This window comes from Rattus norvegicus, chromosome 8 (assembly GCF_021556685.1).
Source record: "Rattus norvegicus strain SHRSP/BbbUtx chromosome 8, alternate assembly SHRSP_T2T, whole genome shotgun sequence".
NCBI lineage: Eukaryota > Metazoa > Chordata > Mammalia > Rodentia > Muridae > Rattus > Rattus norvegicus.
This window is the reverse complement of record NC_141541.1, coordinates 30,783,667-30,797,902: the sequence shown is the minus strand read 5'-3', so window position 1 is coordinate 30,797,902 and position 14,236 is coordinate 30,783,667. Positions and strand designations below refer to the sequence as shown.

General features: G+C 39.7%; 1 long non-coding RNA gene across 1 annotated transcript; it reads right to left on the bottom strand.

The window, feature by feature from the left end:
* Positions 1-3,831: 3,831 nt before the first annotated feature.
* LOC108351840 (uncharacterized) lies at positions 3,832-13,058 on the bottom strand. The gene is made up of 3 exons (NR_190850.1): positions 12,909-13,058; positions 5,965-6,021; positions 3,832-4,393 (listed from the first exon to the last, which is right to left on the bottom strand). It is a non-coding gene; the product is annotated as an uncharacterized LOC108351840 (long non-coding RNA).
* Positions 13,059-14,236: the final 1,178 nt, after the last annotated feature.

Here is a 14,236-nt window from a genome sequence, read left to right as displayed (position 1 = left end):
TAGTTTAGACTCTGGAGTCAGCACCCTGACCATGTTGTTAGATCAGCTTTATAAAGAAGATGCACATTTAGTGAAAGTCTTTGCCTGAGTGCCACATCCTGTTTTCACAAGGCAGAGTCCAGAAGGAACAGTAGCTCCTTCTCCTGGAAGCATGGATATCTTGGATGCATGTGGCAAAGTCCTCATGGTAGTAGATACAGTTGACTAACTGACAGATGTTGTTATGGTATTTAACATGCTTTCACATTTCATCTGCAGCATGCTGATATGAAAATACAGCTCTTACCTAAGAGAAAATAAGGGAGAGTTTATTCTGGCATCAAATATGAGTTGTTCACAGTTAGAGAACATAGATTCAGTTTTCCCCAAATACTGTGTTTCGATGTAGCAAGAAATTAATGCTTTTTTTACACTTTACATTTATGTCATATTCATACAAAGTCTATAGAATAAAGAAATTAATAAATTAAAGACTTTTAAGTACATTGATGGAAGCATCTAGAAGAGTGGTTAAATCAATGAGGAGTCTCTTCATAGGGCTCAGAGTCTATCTGATGGCATTTTAATATTGTGTTAGGGATCTATTTGTATATTCCAAAAGATTATTTGCCTTTTCATCCTGATTGTTAGGATGAACATAAAGGTAAGCAACAAATAGTGTTTCTCAGGTAAAGATAGCCCAAGTTAATTTATTCCTGTAACATTATAGTTGTCCATAACCACAGAAGCTCTAATTAGCCCATCAGCCTTGTACTGTATTTTTTCCTGCGAATATCAGTTCACAGCTACCATCTTCTAAGATAGATACTACCACCACTCCTATTTTGCTTTTCAATAAAAGAAAAATTAGGGCAGGGGAAATAGCTTACGGGAAAGTACTTGCCTTGCAAACACAAGGACCCAAATTCAACCTCTAAAACTCAGGTTCAGTGGTGTGCATGTATAATCCTGGGGCAGAGGAAGCAAAGAAAAGTGGATTCCTGGGTCTCATTGGCTTGTCTAGCCTAATTGGTGAGGTTAAGGTCAAGGATACATTCTATCTGTGACACATGGCAGTCAAATTTGAGGAATGATCTCCTTTGGTGACCACACATGCACAAGCATGTACACACACACACACACACACACACACACACACACACACACACGCACACACACACACACACGCAAACACACACACTAGTTCATTAGTGTATATCTATAGTACATAATTTTGAGTTTCATGCAGAAATTTTCATTCAGTTATATTATTCCCACATCATACCTTCCCATTAGGCCCTCCTTTTCTGACCCCTCCCACTAATTGCTTCCCTTCCCCATCGTTTTCCTCTGCTTTCCTGTCACATAGACATAGACATAAATATGTACCACACTATATGCATAATTGAAGTTTTATGACTACAAAATTCTAATATCCTCAAATGAAGCAAAACAACATGGTCACTAACTTATTCCTCTGAGGGAACACTAATCCCTGGCTGGGGTTTCTGGATGGTACAAAGGAAAGAAGGGAATGGGGAGGTAGCATAAATCCATTGCTTCCTTCTGAATACAGATGCAGTGTGATAATTCCTTCCATGTCTCTGGAGTCTTGACTTCCTTCCCATGATGCACTGAGCCATTAATCGAAATTGAAAATAAAACCTTTTCTTTCTTCATCTACATTTTGACAATGACCATGAAAGAAACTAGGACAGGAGATACACTGTAAGGGCAAAAAAACTGGGCATATACCTTAAAATTTAGCCAATATTAGGGATATACCTTGAAATTTAGCTAGTTATATTTGCCATGATATTATTCATACATAGCTATTTTATCTTAATTGACAAAAAAGAAAACAGTTGTTGATAATATGGAGAATTAGGGATGTTTGGCATAAGAGAAAGAAGGAATTAAAAGTTGATGAGGCATGGTAAAATGTAATGAATTCCTGGTGTATTTGATCTTTTAAAATTTGCATGCCATGCAATTCTAAACACTGGAAAGGCCTAAAGACCAGAAGCAATAAACATCATTATAACAACCAGAGATGCTTGAGTGAATGTTTAATTTTAGATACAAAAATAGTCCAAAACGATCTGCAACATCTTGTCAGAACAAATAGCTAGGAAGCCGGCCATGATTACCAACACTTTGTCAAACTATGGCATCAGACTGAAGAAGTTTCTCTGTACAAAGTTGGGACAGTCTAAGCACCATACCACAGGAGATCAACATACATCAATTATTTGAATCCAGGAGTGCTTAAGAATACTATTAAAAAATCCTAATATGGTGGTGCATGCCTTTATCCCAACAGCAAGGAGGCAGAGAAAGGTAGGTTTCTGTGTTTGAGTCCAACCTGATCTATACAATGGGTTCCAAGCTGGTCAGGGACACATGGTGAGAGTCTGTCTTTAAAAAACAAAGTTTCCTTTGTTATGTATGTGGTATTCATAAATACATGCAGGTAAACATTCATATACATAAAATAAAAATAAATTAATACTTAAAAATAGCAATACTAACAACAAGCAAAAAGCCATATGGTATATAGTAACAATCTATTGACATATTGAACCACTCAAAATTTCAAAAGCCTTTATCCTGCTTTCTAGATTAATTACTTAGATTAATAATAAGAATTGAAGAGGCAACCAAAATCAGACAGCCCACCTGTTCTCAGGGGTAGTTGGCACCAGCAAATCAACTCCCAGCGTTCTGGCAGCATTGTCATGATGCAATGGAAGAGATCATGTGGCAAACCGTTAGGAGCAGATGGATCGCTGACATACAGCCCATTTCCATGCTCTGAGGACGAGGCTGACTGCCCAGTGCATTGAAAGATGAAAAAGAGCACGGGGAATGAAATAATTAGAGTCTAATCCAAAATCATGGGCACAGGGATAGAGACCAGCCATGAAAATTTGGAAACAAACAAGTCCATCCTACCTCTGTCCATGATTTTAAGGCTGCACTGGAGAGGGAGGGAAGAACACACGGATATAGCATCCCATATTCACCTTGTAGTTGCAAGGCATATGGCAAACTTGTGACAACTAATTTGTGAGATCAATTTATTTTCTGAGTGAATCTCACTTAAATCCACATATGGGTGCCTCTAGAAATTACAGTGACACAAAGCCCAACCTTGTACCGTGAATCAAAATTCCCTTAGTCTTTATCTGTCTTCTAATGGATTCTGATCACAGCATAATAGGGATTTGCAAGCTCCAGAATGGCATTTGATCCAAGCAAGAGCTTTAACCCACAATCATGATCTTGATTAGGACAGACTGCCTCCATTACCAGATATTTAATATCTATGTGTCAGTGTTTAGAGTCTTATCTCACAGCATCTTATTTTTTTTTGTCTATCTCCAGTTCTATGAATAACCTCAAATGTCCTTCCTCTGAGAAACAAGAAGATAGAGAATGAAACAGAAAAAGCAAGAAGGGATTTGCAGAGAAAGGGAAATGTGAAACTATTTGTGCAAAGAGAATCCTGTATCTGATAGCCATGTCCCCTACAGTGTACATGCTAATGTCAGGTACTTTGTCCATGGGCAGAGTGGCAGCAGACTGATACCTGAATGACATTTCTTTTTTTTTTTCTTAGTGACTGCAAGCCTCCTATGACTTGCCAGGAGGCATGTCACATTGCCAAGGGCATCCTACTTAGGGATATTATGACAGATGATGACAATCATTTGATCCAAAGCAGCAGCAATGACTAATGATTCTAACTAGACTTCGCAGGAGGAGGATGGACAGCTACATCGATAGAGTGATGTAGATCAGCATAGCATTTTTAGGCAAGTGGATTGAGTCTCTTACAATTCCTCTGTTCAAGTATGATATACTTGTATTGTTTACTCTTTTTAAACATGTTAGAAATGATCAATAAATTTTAATAAGAAATTTTTCAATTGCATTCTCGATAAAACCTCAAAACCATATTTAATGAATAAAATTTATATTAGCCATGGTTGTAATATGAATTATCTACACTTTAGATATTAAAGCACGGTCTTCTGACAGAATAAAGAATTATAGGTAACTTTGCATTTGCTACCTTTAAATACTCTTGAATTCAAATGTAAGATGGCCAAGATAATGCACTTATCCTGGCCGCTTTGTAGGACAGGGAACTTGTTATTCTGAGACAATGAAATAGTCTGCTAGTGCACTTTGGAATCACTCTCTTGTCAGAGTATCCTGTATTGTATGGCTAGAGAACAGAGCAAACTCCCAGAATCGCTGATCATGACTTGTGTCCAGAATGACTTGGAGTTATAAATCATTTCTGTCCATGGAAATAGTTCTTCCTTGGTATTTCTTCTGTTGAAGTGTTGCAATATTTTTGCCAAGGTCTTCTTGTCCTGAATTTTGTTCTCAGAATGGAGAGCAGCTGTGAAAGTGATTTTATATTTGCATTTCATTCCACTTTATTAATTACTTTTAACTTTTTCATGCAATATGTTTTGATCATATTCTTTCCCCAACTACTTCCAGATCTTCTCTCCTCACTACCCAGCCAATTTCATGCTCTTTCTCTTTCGAAAAAAACAAAACCAACAAAACAAAGCACATCCCCCAAAACATCAAACAATAACAATAATAAAAAGGCACATACACACACACACACACACACACAAATACCACACACAAACACAAACACACAGAGAGAAAACATTTTGTGTTAACTATTATAGAACATGAGGTTCCCCTAGAGTCTCATTGATATATCCAATGTCACGCCAATGGAGAAAACTAATCACCACTCTCCCAGCAGTCATCAATTACAAATACCTTCTTGACTAGGAGTGTGAATTTTGCATACTTTCCCTTCTCCATTTTGAGATTTTGTCTGCCTTGAATTTGTGCAACTCTTGTGAATGCTGTCACATTCTCTCTGAGTTCATGTTGTATCTTGAAAATAATGGAGTTATCTACCATTTGTTTTTCTAGCTTCTTTCTGCATCTTCCCCCTGAACTAAGGGAAGAGTGTGATAAATACATTCTATTCATACTGAATGCTGGAAAGTCTTTAAAATGTTCAGATGTGAATCCTTCTGTTAATTTCTATCTACTGTGAGAAAAAACACCTCTGATGAAAGATGAACAATGCCCAGATCAATAGGCATATGGTATGTCACCAGCAATTATTTTATTGTTATATTTATTTATTAGAATCGCAATAGGTTTTACCCTAAGGCCCACGATCCATCTAGTCTTAGGTTTTTAACCTCATTAAAAGGGTCAGTTGTGGGTTCCATCCCAGGTAGTGGGATTTAAATCAAATAAAAAAGTAGTTGATTACTCTCCTAATGTTTGTGCCATGGTTGTACCAGTATATCCTGAGGCAGGCTGCTGTTGGAGGCCACAGAGTTCATAGCCGACTGAGCTTGGCACTTCCCTTTCCAGGAGTGTGAACAGTGTTTTCTGTCACTAGGGGCACTTTTCAGTAAGTGTGAAGTTTCTAGTTGTGCTTCAGCTTGATCTCTTCACGGTCAATGATAAATCTAAGTGGTGTCTGCAACAATAGGGCCATACATTCCTCCTGTGGAGGGTCATCAATTGAATCAATCAATTAATTAACATCAATTACTAATCATCAATTAGCAATCACCTGTAACATTTGGGAGGATTTATGGAACCAGGCCAATAACTCAGCTAACTATAACTCATTCTTGGCACTAAGAATTTTCCTTGGTAGCATATGATGTGGAAGTATTGTCTCTCTTATTAAATGGTAACTGCATTTACATTTCTTTTACATATTTTAGGAAGCCTCTAAAATAATAGGCTCCCATGAGGCCTTTAAAAGACTTTTCAATTAGTTATATCTTTCCATATTCCCCCTGGTAACCTTCTTTCTCATTCTTTCACCCATTTAATTCTCTTATCCAGATGTAGACATAACTCCATGCATCTACAGACACCTGATATTTTTTAACAATGAAAACCAAAAGTACTCACTAGAGAAGAGACAGCACCTTCGGGAAATGGTCAAGTTGTGGAACTGCATGCAGAAGACTGGAAATAGATTAATAACTATTATAATATAATCCCTGATACATTCTTCTGTAACTTCTGTGGCCTTTCTGATCTCTGAGAATGAAAAGTTCTGTTCAGTCTCAAGAAGGCTATAGGGTTTGGTTATAGGAAAGGACCAACTTTAGGGTCAGCATCTACTTAGCTGAAAGAGCCCAGGCTCTTGTTATCTGAGATTTGTCATCCAGTGGAAAAGATGAGGGTTTTTGTTAGACAAGGGAGCCAACATTAGTAAAGAAGTTTCATAAAACCAGGGATTGTTCTTTAATACAAATGGCAACTTATAGATTGGGAAAGGACTTTTATTAACCCTATATCTGACAGAGAACTAATATCCAAAATTTATAAAAAAAATTCAAGGTACTAGATGCCAATAATCTAAATAACACAATTAAAATATGAGGTACAGAGCTAAACAGAGAATTCCCAACAGAAGAGTTTCTAATGGCTGAGAAACACTTGAAGGAATGCTCAATGTCTTTAGTCATCGGGGAATACAAACCAGAACCACCCTCAAATTCCGTGTTACACATATGATAATGGATAAGATCAAAAAGTCAAGTCATAGTACATGTTGCTGAAAATGTGGAGAAAGAAGTACATTCCTCCGTTGCTGGTGGGAGTGCAAACTTGTATAACCATTCTGGAAATCAATTTCTTGGTTTCTCAAAACACTGGGAATAGTCCTGCCTCAAGACTCCTGGGCTTATAACCAGCAGATACTCCAGTATACCATAGGGTCACTTGCTCAACTATGTTCATAGCCACATTATTTGAAGTAGCCAGGAACTGGAATCAACCTAGATGTCTCTCAACTGAAAATAAAGAAAATGTGGTATATCCGCACAATGGAATACTGCAGCTTTCAAAGACTAACGCATCAAGAATTTTGCAGGCAAGTGAATGGAATTTGGGAATATTATCCTGAGTGAGGGAAGCCAAAGTCAGAAAGACACATATAGTATGCACTCACTTATAAGTATACATTATCCATAAAGTGCAGGCCAACCAAGGTACAATCCACAAACCCAAAGAAACTGGATAAGAAGGAGGTCCAATGGGAGCATGCACTAATGGCACTCAGAAGGGGAAAATAGTCATCTGAGGTCGATAGGGAGAGGGAACTGGATAGGAGAGGAGGAGAATGGGGATGTGAATCAGGTGTGGGCAAAGGGGGTAATGGGAGAGGACTGAGAGTGAGAATGGAAATTTACAGGAAGGGGAATCACTTGGTGACTAGCTGGAGAGTTGTGATTGGGAATGGTACAGGAAGTCTAGGGGTGACCCTAGCTGAGATAGAGATATAGAGACTGAAGTGACAATCTCCTGTAGCCAAGCAGGACTTTTAGAGAAGGGAAGCTGACACCAATCCACCCACAAAGTTTTCAACCCAAATTTTGTCTTGCCCGCAAGATATGTAGGGGTAAAGATGGAGCAGACAACCCATGACTGCCCCAACTTGAGACCCATCCCACTTGACAGCCAACCCCGGACACTATTAATGATATTCTGATATGGTTGCCGACAAGAACCTAGCATAATCGTCTCCTGAGTGGTTTCATCCAGTAGTGGAATAAAGCAAATGTAGAATCCCACAGCCAAATATAAGGCTGAGCCTGGGGAGTACTGTGGAAGGAAGAGTCAGGTATAGATGTGAACAAGTCAAACAAATGGTTAATACCACAAGAAGACCCATAGAATCAACGATCTGGTACCATGAAGGCTTACAGAGCCACGGAGCATACAGGAGCTGGACTTAGACTCCCTACATATTTGTAGCAAATGCGCCCCTAACCAGTGTTTATCTGAGTCTCTGTTCCCTGCCATTAGATTGCTACCTGCACTGCCTGGCTAGACCTCAGTGGGAAAGGATGTGTCTAGTCCTGATGGGATTAGACGTCCCAGGGTTGGGGTGATACCCAAAGGGAAGTCCCTTTTTCTCGAGAGAAGAGGGGAAATAGGGGGAGAGATCTGTACGGATGTGGCTGGGAAGAGAGGGGGGAGGGGGCTGTGGTTGAGATGTGTAATGAATAAATTTAAAAAGAAGTTGGAAGAGGAAGATATAGAGGGAAAGACAGGAAGGATGGAAGAAGGGTATCTATAGGAAATGTTCACAGCATTAGCCAAGAAAATAACGTAAGCTTTTAAAGTGGTTTTAGGGCTTAATGCAATGATCAAGAGTTATAGATATCTCTGAGTAATTATAGGGTAATGCTAGGACACTGAGTTTGGAGTGGGTGGGTAAGAATAAGAGCATCCTCATAGAAGCAGGGAGAGGGGGAAAGAGGGTAACATTTTAAGTGTAAATAAATAAAATATTCAAGAAAAATAAAATTAAAAAAAGGAAATACATCTGAAAGTATTTTGTAAGCTCAGAATGCAGAGTTGTTCTTGCTAAGAGAAACTCAAGTACTCTTAAGCAAGGAGATGTTGTCCAGCATATCTATAGCTGGGACCAGTCTCTTTTAGGTCTCTGACATGGGCTTTGCCATTCTATCTTCACAAAGGACTTCTTAGGAAAGAAAGACCTCCCTGACGTGGAAAAGAACATGATCCCTCTGCCAGACCACTAGCACAGACAACCAGCTACTGTGCCCCTCACACTTCCCTGCTGCCATGGACAGCTTTTCTGCTTCTATTGTCTGGTAAAGCAATGAATTCTGGCTTATAGGGGGGAAAAAAGACCATCTTATCTTTTAAAACACATTTCAGCCAAGAGCAGGAAAAAGCTTTCAGGCCTCATTTGCATAATAAACTGCCCACAATGTGAGAATTCATGAAAGAGAACTGTAAGCGGACCTTTAGAAGGAGACTTAAATAAATGAATAGGTGTCACTAGTAGGGTGATTATTATAGACTTGAACAATGTCCCTGTGAGAGGGGCTGCATAAACAACTTCCTTAGAGATGGAAGCCCAGCTTAGGAAGCAGGCTGTAGCCTGCCAGTCAATTTGCTTGCTGGCTCCTATTTCTGCCTGGATCACAATGCAGAAGGCTTCAGGGGTTTCTCAGCTTTGACCTGGATTTGAGTTCTACCTCTAAAATACTGGGTTTGTGGGATCACTATGAGCTTTCATCCTCTTACTTACTGAAGGGAGGGAGGTTAAAATGCCTACTATGTCTGGTCCAAATTCTCTCACTGTCTCTGTCTCTCTCTGTCTCTCTCTGTCTCTCTCTCTGTCTCTCTCTCTGTCTCTCTCTGTGTCTCTCTCTCTGTCTCTCTCTCTGTCTCTCTCTCTGTCTCTGTCTCTCTGTCTCTCTCTCTCTCTCTCTCTCTCTCTCTCTCTCTCTCTCTCTCCAAGGCAAGGGAAACTGGGGGCCTCTTCAAGGTCTGGAGAGGTCAGAAGATGGCTCCTGATGCAAACCTGAGATTTTTAAAATCCAAATAAATAAAAAAAACTCTATTAAGAAACATGGCTATATGTCGCTTTTGTTGTTGCTGCAAGTGACATAGAGTTAAATTAAAAACTTAAAATGTAGAGAGGCTTATACCATGGGCTTTCTGGAACTTTTGTGTAAACAAAAGTAAATTTGGTGTTGAAGAGGAGAGAGAAAGGGGGAGTTTCAATCTGGGGGCTGGAGGGTTGGGAAGGAAAAGAAATGATTCTTATAGTTGGAAAAAGTGACATTAGAGGAAATTTGAGTCACAGGCTGGTGTAGCTAAGGTAAGCTATGTCCCATGAAAGGTTTTGAGAAAGGAACATGTGCCCCAGCAAGTGAATGTAAACTCACTGTTCAGACTGAGTGAGTCAAAATCCTGAGCTCCAGTCCAGGGGTCAGTAGACCCCACAATCTCCATCACACAGAAAAATGAACATTTGAGCAGGACTTCCGACATGTTTTAGGATATTTTGAGATGGATGATGAGCAAACCTCAGTGCTTGAATATAAACTCTAGAACAAGGCTGTACTTCATGATTATGATTACAGGATGCTGAAAAATACAGCATGATTTAATCACATTAGGTCTGGAAATGGCTGGTAGAAGCTGTGACATTTCTGGGAGCAATTCTTTCATTTTTACTGTTAAAACTTGTTAAGATAAATTTAAAAAATCATTCTATAAAACCTTAGAGTTCCTGTGAGGCTTAAAACCCTGATCCAAGTTCATCTTAATCCAGATCTTTCCTCTCAGACCAAGTTCAGTTTGGCAAAAACAGATCCATTAAAGCTGCTTGACTTTCTAATACTTGACAGGATATAATATATGTAATCAATTTAATTATTTGCATAGTAAATGTGCCTGTAAATTATCAGTGCTGTATGATCCCTAGTGTTTTGTTATTAATTATAGTTTTTCAAAATTAAAGAGGAAGAACACAAATGTGGATTTGTTTGAACAGCAAAATGATTATTCCTGCCTATCTAAATTCAGTATGGGATTGGTTGCTCTTGGCAAGGCATTAAGAATTCACAGCATGCTATTAGCTTATGGGATGAATTAGAGAAGCTGGGTGCTAAGCTCAGCAAAGCCTCTTGGGTATGTTAGATTGTGGAAGCAGGCATCCTGAGCTCTCCCCTGGACATTCCTGATCATAGCTCCTAGCCCAGAAAGATGGGCTAAGAGGACACAGGGGATGGGTGGGGGTTCATTCTGAACTCTTTACCCAGCCCTCTATGTGTATTCCCTAGAATCCCAAGTCCCATCTCACCCTGTCCTTAGACAACCTACTACTCCATAGACCAATTCTCCTACCACTTTTAGACACACCATGGTTCTTAGACTTTATCGGAAATAACATAGAAGGCAATAAATTAAAACATGCCTCTCACTACAAAAGCCATAAAGAGTAATTATGTACAATAACCAAACTAAAGCAAGGCACACCATAATCCTAGAACAGAGAAAACCATTTGAAGATCATTGGCACGTCTTGGTTTCCCTTGCAATGTCATTTCTGTGGGCAAACATACTAGAGAGACCTGTGCTGCGAAAGCTGCCAGAAAGTGTAGGTTGATATTAACTTGGCTGCTGCATCTTGTCTTTGTCGAAGGTTTTATTACATAAGGTGCTCATAAAGTGAGCCCTGCTCATTGATGGCAGTGACCCTCAGATTCTGTCTCTCTTGGCTTGTGCTCCTCACCGTCCTTACAAAGAAAACAGGCCATCTTAGTGGTGTATTGTCTGCTGCAGCTACTATTTCCTGTGACCCTCACAGCATACCTGGGGGATGTTCCACATGTACCTCCTGGCCAGAGTATTTTTCACTTAGTATTCATTTGTGGCCTCCTGCTTCCAAGACTCCTAGTACATGGATCTCTCTGATACCCATGACCACATCTACATCCTGTCCTCCATGACACTTCTTACAATGTGCAGTGAAGCATATGGTCATTCATTCACAATTTGTATCTTCTTCAAAGCTTTGGATTCCATAAGCAGGAGAGCAAATTTGACTGTTACGAAAATGCCAGAGCTCCTGATATGACAAATGTCCTCACAGATGTTGAGCAATGAAATAAAATTAATCTCAACTTCATATAAATCTACCTAGGCGGTTAACAGAGGAATGTATGTGCTAAATTTGAAAAATGTGTCACCTAATCCTGCCGTAACCCTGGACTTTGGACAGATCCTAGTACCACTCTGAAGCCACGGTCCTCACTGGTATGTGAGAGTTTAAGTGGTGATGTTTATAACACCGCATTTTATAAATATAAAAGGGCCCAGGTCCTGAGATTTCCAATGCTGACACTTTATAGAGAGAAGTAGACCTTGTGCTACTGGATTGTTCTGTTTCTTGCTTTAGCTAAAGACTTCATTCTTTAAAGCTTATTTATTAAGGATCCTAAATTGAAGTAAATTTTATTTATGTGATTCAAAAAGAATATTTTTGAACGGCTCTTTTATAAAAACTTGTAATATCATAGGATTCTTATCCAGCAGTCTGATAGTGGTTACAGCATAGACATCTAACTAATATGTGTATTTATCTCTCTTTGGGGATCAAAGAATATGTGAATGTAGCTCACTCACACAGGCTATAAAACCTGTTGGGAGCTGAAGGGGAAAGTGGAGGCCGTTGCCTATTGCTGGTTATGATTCTTCAGCTGTTTCTATGATTTCCTTGGCATCTGATCAATTGAGCATTCAGGCTGAGGGGCTATCAGGGAGCCAGGTCCTGAATATGAATAGCATTGCCACACAGTTGCCCTGTGCAGAAAAATGGAAGGTTAAAAAAGCAACTACAGTAAGTTGTTATCAGGCATGAAGAAAAACAACATGCTATCAACCCATGGATTCCCCGAGGGATCCCAACTGAGCAATAGTGACAAGATGAAGTACCCAAGTGGGAAAGTGCCAGCGGCATAGCCTTGCGGCATCCTTCCCTGGTGCCAACTGAGACTAATGGACATGCTGTAAAATGTTGACTCTTCTGCCTCTACATTGACAGTTAGTTTCCATTTCTCAAATAAATATTCCTGCTGGGAGAATCCTTAATGATCTTGATAGATTTGCTCTCTTCATGCCCTTCTCCTACTTCCCTTGTCTTTATATCATTTCAGATGTTGCCCCCAGAGCCCTCCTGCCCCAGTCACTGGAAGGCAGACCAAGAGCATAGAGCTTTTATAATACATAGTTAGAGATAAGGAAGAGAGTCACTGTCAGGACTGTGAGACAGCAAGAGACTGGGGCACTGGAGAGTGGGTGGAGAGAGTGAGAGAGAGTGAATGATGGAGAGGTAATCAAAAGGTTCTTCAAGGGTGGGCTGCCAGTGATGGTAAGATAAGTGGGAGGAGGTGACTTGGAGGATGGTTTTCCCGAGGGCATCAGCTATGCAAACCATACCATACAATTGAGCAGAAGCACTTTGTAAACCTAAAGACTTTGATACTCATGATTGAAACATATCCAAGTTACAGACATACCTAGAAGGCTTCACAGAAGTAGGAACAGTTAGTTCACAAATGCAGAGAAATGCTTTAACTCTAAATCCTGGGGCTTCTCTTCAGGACCCACAAGAACCTGTGCATTTCTATTTTCAGTTTGAACAAGTTCACTGTCTCTGAGAAACTGTCATGGAATCCTAACAAGAGAAACTTCTCAGCCATCATTCTAACTGCTGTACAGAGGCAGATACATTATGTTTTCCACTACCAGCCATTCAGGTGTGTCCAAAGTGCCCCACTGCACTCAATTTCTTCAAGGATATTATTGATGCTCCTGTCTAAGGCACACTTGGTATTCACCTTGGAACTGAGATGCATTATTCCACATAGCCAGGGCTATGCAAGTGGTGCTTTATTCCATATTATGTATTTGCAATTTCATGTCTTGAGCAAAATGACTCATCCCTTATGCCCAGGTCATCTTTACAAAGCCGATATATGAGATGATTTATGAATTATTTTATAACAGTGTGAGAATGAATTATCAAAATGTTTAAGCATCATGACGGTCATACCATCATAGATCGGCTGAGCTATCATGATTGCTAATGTTGCCCAGGAGATACCAGTTCACATCACTAGAGCAGACTTGCATTTTGCAGTATTGTGTTGGTTTATGCTGGTGATTTTTCTCTCTGAGACCTCCTGAGATAATGTAACCAGAGTGATTCATCTGACCCAAATCTAACAGAGTCCTATATGAACTTCAAAAATTATATATTAATCTATTCCAAAACAGGAATGAAGCCAATGTGGTCAGAAGCAAAAAATGTACTTTCTAAGCAGAATCATCACATGTATGTCTTGTACAATGTTGTCTGTCTGTCCGATATCTGTCTTTGAATGACACCCAGGAATCTCTACCCTCACTCAGCTGCACAGGGATACTATGTCTCCCTAAAGGTATAGCAAAAGAAGATTTCACGTGTTTTTCTGCACACAGCCTCTCTCCCAGTGCCTTCTGGGAGTTACATCACAGTGTGTGCTCAAAGCTGATCATGACTGTAAGTGAAAAGAACCCTGCAGTCAACTGTTGTAGATTACAGTAGTGCTTATAATTTAATGTAATTAATTCAAGATGCAATAATTCTAGACTCTAACCGAAACAGATCATCTCTCAGTCAACAGAGTTATTATCAAATGTTCTACCAAAAACGCTCTTGTTCCAGGGCTCTGAACTTGACTTTGATCTGCCTCCTTCTTGTCTACCACACATATCTTCTTTTTCTTAAAGAGAAAGGAGAGTAAAGTTAATGCCTGGATGCATTTCTCTGCCATCTCCTGGAAGTGTGGATGCCTTTGGAGAC